General features: G+C 42.6%; 1 protein-coding gene across 2 annotated transcripts in view; it reads left to right on the top strand.

The window, feature by feature from the left end:
* The first annotated feature begins 73 nt into the window (after positions 1-73).
* The window catches only part of nckap5l (NCK-associated protein 5-like), a 37,636-nt gene continuing 29,975 nt past the window's right edge, over positions 74-7,734 (top strand). The window contains exon 1 of one of the 2 annotated variants that reach the window (XM_041945286.1): positions 74-196. The gene's annotated coding sequence lies outside the window, so the exon portion shown is untranslated. The remainder of the gene's footprint in view (positions 197-7,734) is intronic. The other variant, XM_041945287.1, reaches the window with a different exon arrangement.

Genomic DNA, 7,734 nt, shown 5'->3' with positions numbered 1-7,734 from the left:
TTGGGGCGGGTAGTGAAATTTCATGCAATGACATCACTTTTCCTCAACCCAAAACAGTGAGCGCCGAGGCTGCTGCAGGGAGAGGACGGCACCGCCGCCAAATGAGCACCAGCTGAACGCATTCGAGAGAAAAAAGCTTCGTTTCTGTCGTTATTAATCATGACCCGGCACCGTCCGCAGTTTCCAACCACATGAGGTGAGTTTTAACAACGGGAAGGTGTCCCTTTCGTGTCGCTTGGGTCGGGATATTCGCTGGAATGCCGACAGTGAGGCTTCGGCGTGCCCTCATTGATTTAACATCACCGGTGAAGTAAAAGGTCTGATCGGGATACGAGGCTAAAACGGTTGCTAGCTTGTTTTTGGTGTAGCCGCGAATCGCCGCCGTGTTTTCCGGCGTTTTCCGATGTTTGTGGGAGAAACGCAAGGGCGTAACAGCTCTACCCGTGTCGGGGGGGACTCGTTTCGGCGCAGGGTTTGGGGTTTTGAGGGCCTGTCCCATGAAAAAAATGGACATTTTTCTGAGCCTTGTCCCTTTAGGCTAAGTGCGTTTTTGTGTAACTGCTAGCTAAAAAAACATCCCTGTCGCAGTTTTTAGCCTCGTTTTGAGCTCAACCCGAAAAGGGAAGATGGAAAAGGAACCGAGTCCTGTTAGTGTCATAACGGTACATTTTCTTTTCTTTTTCTTTTTTTGGATTTTTCACCTCACACTGATGCAGAGAAGATAAAATGTATGGTTAGTGTGTTTGTCTCTGTCCAAAAACCTGCCGGTGGCTGCAGACAGTGATCCTCCGCCACCGCCTGCCTGAAATCAGCCTAATAATGTCAGTGAATGAATGGAGATGAGAGTGTCTGCAGCAGGGGTGAAGTGGAGGATAAACCACCCTGGCTTTATGTAATACGAAGTCGAAGGATGAGATAAATTAATCATAGTTTACAGTAACATGGTCCTGCATCATGTGGTCTGAGCTGGTTTATTTTTACCAGCTGGTTTGAAGTCCTCCACTAAAAAATGCCTTTTGATGACATTTGCTTCTGTGGGATGTTTAAGCCTTGCCGTGCACATGGATGTCTGTGCAGATCTTTGCACCAAAAGGTTGTTTTCCAGCTGATGCGCAGGAGGAACGTTTCCCTGAGCTCACCTTAAACCTGAGATTAAGTTTGCGACACCTAAACTACTTAAAACTCCCAGCGCGCTTAAACTTAGAATTGACTTCACAGTAAAGTCGACTGACTGTTTGGTCCATGAAGTGCAAGAAAATAGTGAAAAGACACAGAATATTGCAGAGGCTATCATATGTGATAAGTAGTTCTGTTTCCCCTGATAGTAGCTTATCGCAGATATATCGATATCAACTAAGTCAAGTAACAAGAAATTGCAATACAGAAATACCAACCTAGCTTTGACAAGTTAATTTTTACACTGCAAAATGTCCTGTTCTGGATGTTTCTTGGTCTAAATAAGGAAAAAAAAAAAATCCAAGCAATCCCTATCAAGATTGAAGTTTTAAAAATAGCCATTGGTGATTTATCTTTGTTTTTTTTTTTTTTTTTTTGCTCCCACATATTAATATCAGTACCATCGTTCTAAACCTGTAATATTAAATAGTGTCGTGAAGCAACAAACACCACAACGTGAGGAGAAAAGGAAGTGAAAGTAGCCGTCAGATAGATTTCCATCTAAACGTGGTGCATATTTTACCCAAATTTCCAGAAAATGAACGCGTGGTTCCTTCCACTGCGGTCATTACACGTCCACCAGTCAAACCTCAAATTATGAAGAACTACGTAGAAAACTGATGCTTTTGTTCTCCTCAGCGCACCTTTTCCACTCACATGCTTCATGTATGTCATGATTCATCTCAAATAAGTCTGCTTCTGTCGCTTTTTGGCTGTTGCTGTTGCCACCAACTTCTCCACCTTTACAATATTTCCAAATTTGCATTTTTGTGATGCAAAGATTGAAGATGCGCTTAAAAATGTGGTCGTCCATGTCTTCTTCAAATTGCTTGTTTTGTCTGACCAAACTTACAGATCATATAAAACAGAGAAAGGCAGCAAAAGAAAGGAGTTGTGGCAAGACAGTTTTTGGCATTTTTTTTTTTTTTTTTTTAGAAATGGTTTAAATGATTAATCGATTATCAGAACAGTCAGTTGACTAATCGACTTTCGGTAATCCAAGTTGTACTTTCCAATCAAACTGATCGATTGGATTGGTGCCCATGTTGGCCAGTGCAGAATCTCCTTTGGAGCAGTATTGGCAGTGAATACGTGTTATTTTGTCATACTTTGACAATGCTGCTTTTCAGTAAACGTGATACCCTCCACATTTTCTGAATGGCATTCTGGTCATGAGGAGTGGATTGTTTCTTGTTTGTTTTCACATTGTGGAGGATTTTATTGGCAATAAAACATGTGCCGGTAATCTTAATAAATTGGCAGCCTGTTTGGAGATTAAACCAGATTGAAAACATCTAAGATAATACTGCGTAGCTATTACAGAGTCCTTTTGTAGGGGGAAAACATCCAGGCTTAATGATCTGTGCCTGTTGGTTTAAGGCCAGATATACGCTCATGCTGTTTTCATTGTCTCATCGTTTTCTGAACAAAGACCAAACTTTAGGTCAGAAGAAATGAGGATGGAAGGATTGTTTGAACCCTTTCGAGTTATTGGCTCACAGTCATGGCCAGCGTTCAGGCTGTAAAACATTCAAGTTTTACTGAAGATCTCTTATGAAATGCTCAATGAATCTTTCGGTGTTTTCAGGCTGCTTTTTTCCTAATTTTGCTGCAGAGAAATGACGTATCTCTCATGCTCTCTCCAAATTGTCTGTTGATGTAATGTTGCAGCTTGTTGTTTTTTGGCAGTTGCAGACAAATACCCTATATCATGTCAGAAATCCTCGTAGACGTCATGGCACAAAGACCGGTCGAAACGGTGACCTCATGATTGGAACAAAGTGATGGACTAGTTTCCTGAAACACGACGTGAAACAGTCTGAGACAAGGGATCTGATCTGCTGTTTAGCATTTGAGAGATCATTCAGAAACACGTTTGCTCTCGTTAACTTGAAGATCCGCTCCGGACTTGTTGTAAAAGACTACTCAGCTGATTTTACCATTGTGCTATAACACTGTTGGATTCACAATTGACAGTTTTAAACAAGAAATATCAAAATTGATGCCTTCTTCTTCCTTGTCAGCACCTATGTTACCCACAATGCAACTCAACCGCAGACAGTTTTGTTGGAGTTTCAGGTGTTTTGTGGTAGTAGCATCTAATTTAGCCTTGAGTAGATATGAGGATCAGGCTACAGAGGGCTGGTAAACTCACTCCTTTCTAACTATCAAATTGTATTCATTTTCAAACTCGCTGCCTCAAGTGACATCACATGAGGCAGCTCCCTCGGCAGCCACAAAAGACTTAATACAACTTCATAAACATGTGCAGTAATTCTGCTTAAGACCGTGAGTAGACTTTAGTGTGGAAAATTGGAGTTATATAAGTATAAACGTATAAAACACATATCTAGACACACTCAGCTAGTATGCTCCTCAACAAAAACCTTCAGTTACCAAGTTAAAAAGTCCTAAAATTAAAATTAAAATCAAAATCCCCGTCTTTATACAGAATCTATGAACATCCAAATATTCTAATTTCAAAGGTTTGACTACTGGACTCCAGATGTCTCCTGTAACTCCAGTCTCAGTGTGTGCACCCTTCATCACACCTGTGTAAATTACATCCTGGACCAGGACTGACTGTAAACATCTTAAACTCAGATTTAAGGCGAGCTCAGAGAAACTTACCCCTTTCATCAGATGAATGAACCCTCTGGTGTCATCCTCTGCACGTACATCACAGACATGCTCAAACATCCAAGTCGAGCAAGAATAAGTAAAACACGTATTTGAGTGGAGGAGGACGTTAAAATCAGCCACAAAGACAAAAATGCAGCAGGCAGGTAGTTCACCGTGTTGACTGGGTGGAATAGCTGGAATTTTTTTAGTTGACGCATGTAACTGAAAGAATTCAAACATGAGTTTGTCACATTTGGAACAATGTTTGATGAAGAACACGAGGACCCACCGGTACTGTGAACATTTCATCCTGAGCAATGACCTCAGAGCTGCAGATAAATGTGGTTCCACTCGACGCTCGCTAGATTGCATTTATGGTCTGTGCGCCTGTGTTTGAGCTCGATTGAAGTTTTGCGAGAGCCCTGTCCCAGCGCAACTTTGAGATTGCATATCCAAGCTGTGCCGCATTACATCATGAAAAGCAGAGCCAGTGACTTATTCGAGTGTAATGGGCAGTATAAGTGCTTGCTCGCTCTGTTCGCCTCTAATTGTTCACAGATGTTCTGCACGCCTTTGTGTCCCCACATCTTGTAGCAGCCGGCTCACCCAGACGCCTCATAGGGTGCTCAGACTTTATTATAGAGAGGAAACGTGGCATGGAGTAAGTGTTTAATTTGGCTGTTGGTTCTGTTAACTGGTTTGGGTTATTAAATCATTTATTAGGGGCTGCAGTCCACCACAAACCATAAGTCGAATACTTGACTCTTCAATTGACAGAAAATTAAGCAGCAGCTATTTTTTTTTGGCAGTTGATCAAAGCAAGTATTTACCAATAAGCTTCATGACAAACAAGCAGACTCACAGAGGAAATGAAACAAGGAAGCGCCATCACATGCAAATTCTTCTTCATCTCTGGCAATTCAGGAAGTTGATTTTTACTACAAACTTCTGCACATTCTGTCAATGAGCAGCGCACGAAACGCTGAATCGTAGTTGATCAAAACTGCTTTGACAGTTGATGGTTCGAGGCAATTCTCAATAAAAGATGTTCCACCGTCTCAAATGTGAGTTTTTCTCCATTTTATAAAATTTTAACTAAACACAACATCAAATTAAACTTGTGATGGCCATTTTTCTGTATTTTCTGATTCAACCAACAGACTAAAACCTAAAGGTATATAGCAGTGAATTCTGAAACTGGAGAAGCTAGAACCAGCTTGTTAAGCTTTTCTTTTAATACATTTGGTTGAAACATCAATAAAACGGTCATTCGGTTATTAAAACATTTCCTGATCATTTCTCTGTTGATCAATTATTCGACTAATTGTTTCAGCTTTACATGTCAGTACCTGTTGTGACACTGAATGAGGCATCTTGAGGCAGATTGTGGGTTTTACGGAGCAAAAGACCTTGCAGACTCTCAAGGTCAGACCGACTGTGAAATATCACTTTGTTAGGTCGTAGTTCACCAGTTTTACAGGGAGGAAAGAGCAACGGGACAATAATTTAGTCGGTTTGAAGTCTAGTCGGGGTGCGCAGACGGGTCAGAGCCTCCTGTAGTCGGCCTATCTCTCCAGTATCCCCCCACCTCTTCTACGTAAACGGCCATGCTTTGAAGATATGCTGGGCTGGGACCTCTCCTTATCAGGTATCAGTTCAGCCCTTTATCGCCCCTGATGCATGTAGGTAGTGTAGTTACCATGGTTATACACCAAAGGCACTTCTGGAGCCTGCATTAGCATCGCAAAATATTCATCAGTTACCCCACAGAGTCGGCGGGATACAACAGAGCTCACAGCGGGTGGGAGGACTGACTGAGTGCATCATCATCATCATCATCGCCGCTGTTTACGCGCACACAGTGCAGATATTTAGATCAAAGGAATTATCTTTGCCTGCATTGTCCCTGGTGAGCCCAGCCATCTCCTCTCAAGTCTCACTGTGATTATCTGTGTGCGTCGGCGAGAATATTAGAAGTCGCAAAGCCTCGGCCTTGTGTCTTACATCTTCACATAAACTGTATTGCAGCCTGCTGTGTCAGATATGGCCTCTGAAATATGTATGATTGAATACGCTTGAGGAATCCTAATAGTAAGCCAGAGAGCGAGGAGCTCACACCGAATGCAGAGGACTCCTTCAGAATCCACCCTACAGAGGAATCTGTGGTCATACAAACATTGAATTTGGCAAAACACTGCCTTAGCTGCCGCAGCTGTAACAAACATCCAATTCATCAGGCTGGCCAAAGAAAATATAGCTTGGAATGCAGCTTTAATCAATTCAAGCAAACCGGGTCCCCACCACGTCCTGTTTGGCCAAAAAATGATTCATTTAAGCGATAATTTTTCTTCAGTTTTTGTACCGACATGATCTATTAGATGTTACACTCTCATTTATGTTTTGAGTTATGACCCTTGATGATTGGATTAAGTCTGTCAGTGTGGCTAGAGGAAAACAGCGGCAGCGGCGGGAGGTTTTTGTCTATATTCAGTGTGTGCTGTATCCTCTGTGTTGAACAGTCTTCCTTTGTGCATCCCTGCCGTTTATTTTCATTTGTCTTAAAATAAGTTGTTGTTGAGGAGCCTCGTGCACCCTCCCCCCACTCCTTCAATTCCTAAACCCTCTCCCACAAGGTGCTTAGTGAACTGCTTGTGCTTCAGTGTTTTTAAATTCTCCTGAGCTTCCTGTTCCAACACCTCCTGAATCAGCCCGATGCCTTGGAAAACATCAGCACTCTTCCCATGAAGGTTGTGGTTGTCGGCGTGATGGAGAGCAGATTGTTTGGAGACTTAAACAAGGATCTCCATATATAAACCCCCCCATATTATCTTTGATTCTGTACCATAAATAGGTCTTCCTCTTGGCCAGACCTTGGGAAGAGGAAGTGCATGATGAGTGTGCCGGGCTGGGCTGAGTCCTGGTTCAGTCTGAGCCGCTGCGGCTGGTGGCCAGATGTGGAGACACTGCCCATCGCCAAACCACTCACGCTCCTCCTATACCTTCTCTTTTCTGGTGTCATTGTTTTCTAAATGCCTGGAGCGTATATATATAAATATCTCAAAGTCAAACATGGTCCGGCTCTCTTTAGGTTACTTGGCTTCACTCAACTGAAGTCACTAAGCTCGTTATCAACTGCCTCAGTTAACTCTGGGTTAATTAATCCTGCTGCAAGTTCTTAGTTACAAGAAACATAATTTGAACCCTGAGTGGAGTACATAAAGGAAAATACTTTCCCCCAAGTTCTGGTCGTGTGTTATCTCTTGTTAAATACAACATACATGTGCATGTTAAAGATATACTGTGCAGTAATTGATGGTTACAGTGTGTAAACACAACATTCAAACAAGCCACTTTTGTAGGAACGTTATTTGTTGTAATGGGGAAGTCGATGCTTTAGCGAGCTAGCCGAGCTAACCGCTGGCACCTACCTGTCCAACTGAAAACAGGCCACCTCTGTGTTGCCCTTCATCCCCATCCTCTCCCTCAGTGCTCGCCAGCCGGTGAAAACCAACCCCTGATTCACTCTCGTTTTGGAATGAGCTTCGTCAGAGCTATGTTTGCAGTTTTTCATTTCATTTTTCATAGCTTCCTGTCAGCTGCTAACCCTCTGGCACCTGGTCGCTACCTTTTTTTATAAAGTCCCTGCCTCACCTTTGTGCTGTCAGGTGGAGGCAGCAGTCCAGAGGTTACAGCCAAGAAGCATCCTAAGCAAAAATAAGAAGAAAATACAGGCAGTGGGCAGGGTCAGATACATACTCCACCACATACTGCTAAGTGATGATTGAGAGGGATTATTTTTGCCTGAGTCTGTATCTTGTTTTTTAGGAATTTCCTGCAGAGTGTGTGTTTCTGTCTTTCTTCGTGACTTTGTTTTAAACTCGGGTTCTCGTCTGAATAATGATGCATTTTGTCAGTGAGCTGATTGGTCAGTAGTTG

This window comes from Chelmon rostratus, chromosome 10 (genome assembly GCF_017976325.1).
Source record: "Chelmon rostratus isolate fCheRos1 chromosome 10, fCheRos1.pri, whole genome shotgun sequence".
NCBI lineage: Eukaryota > Metazoa > Chordata > Actinopteri > Chaetodontiformes > Chaetodontidae > Chelmon > Chelmon rostratus.
The sequence above is the reverse complement of the archived record's forward strand: the minus strand, read 5'-3'. Positions and strand labels throughout refer to the sequence as shown.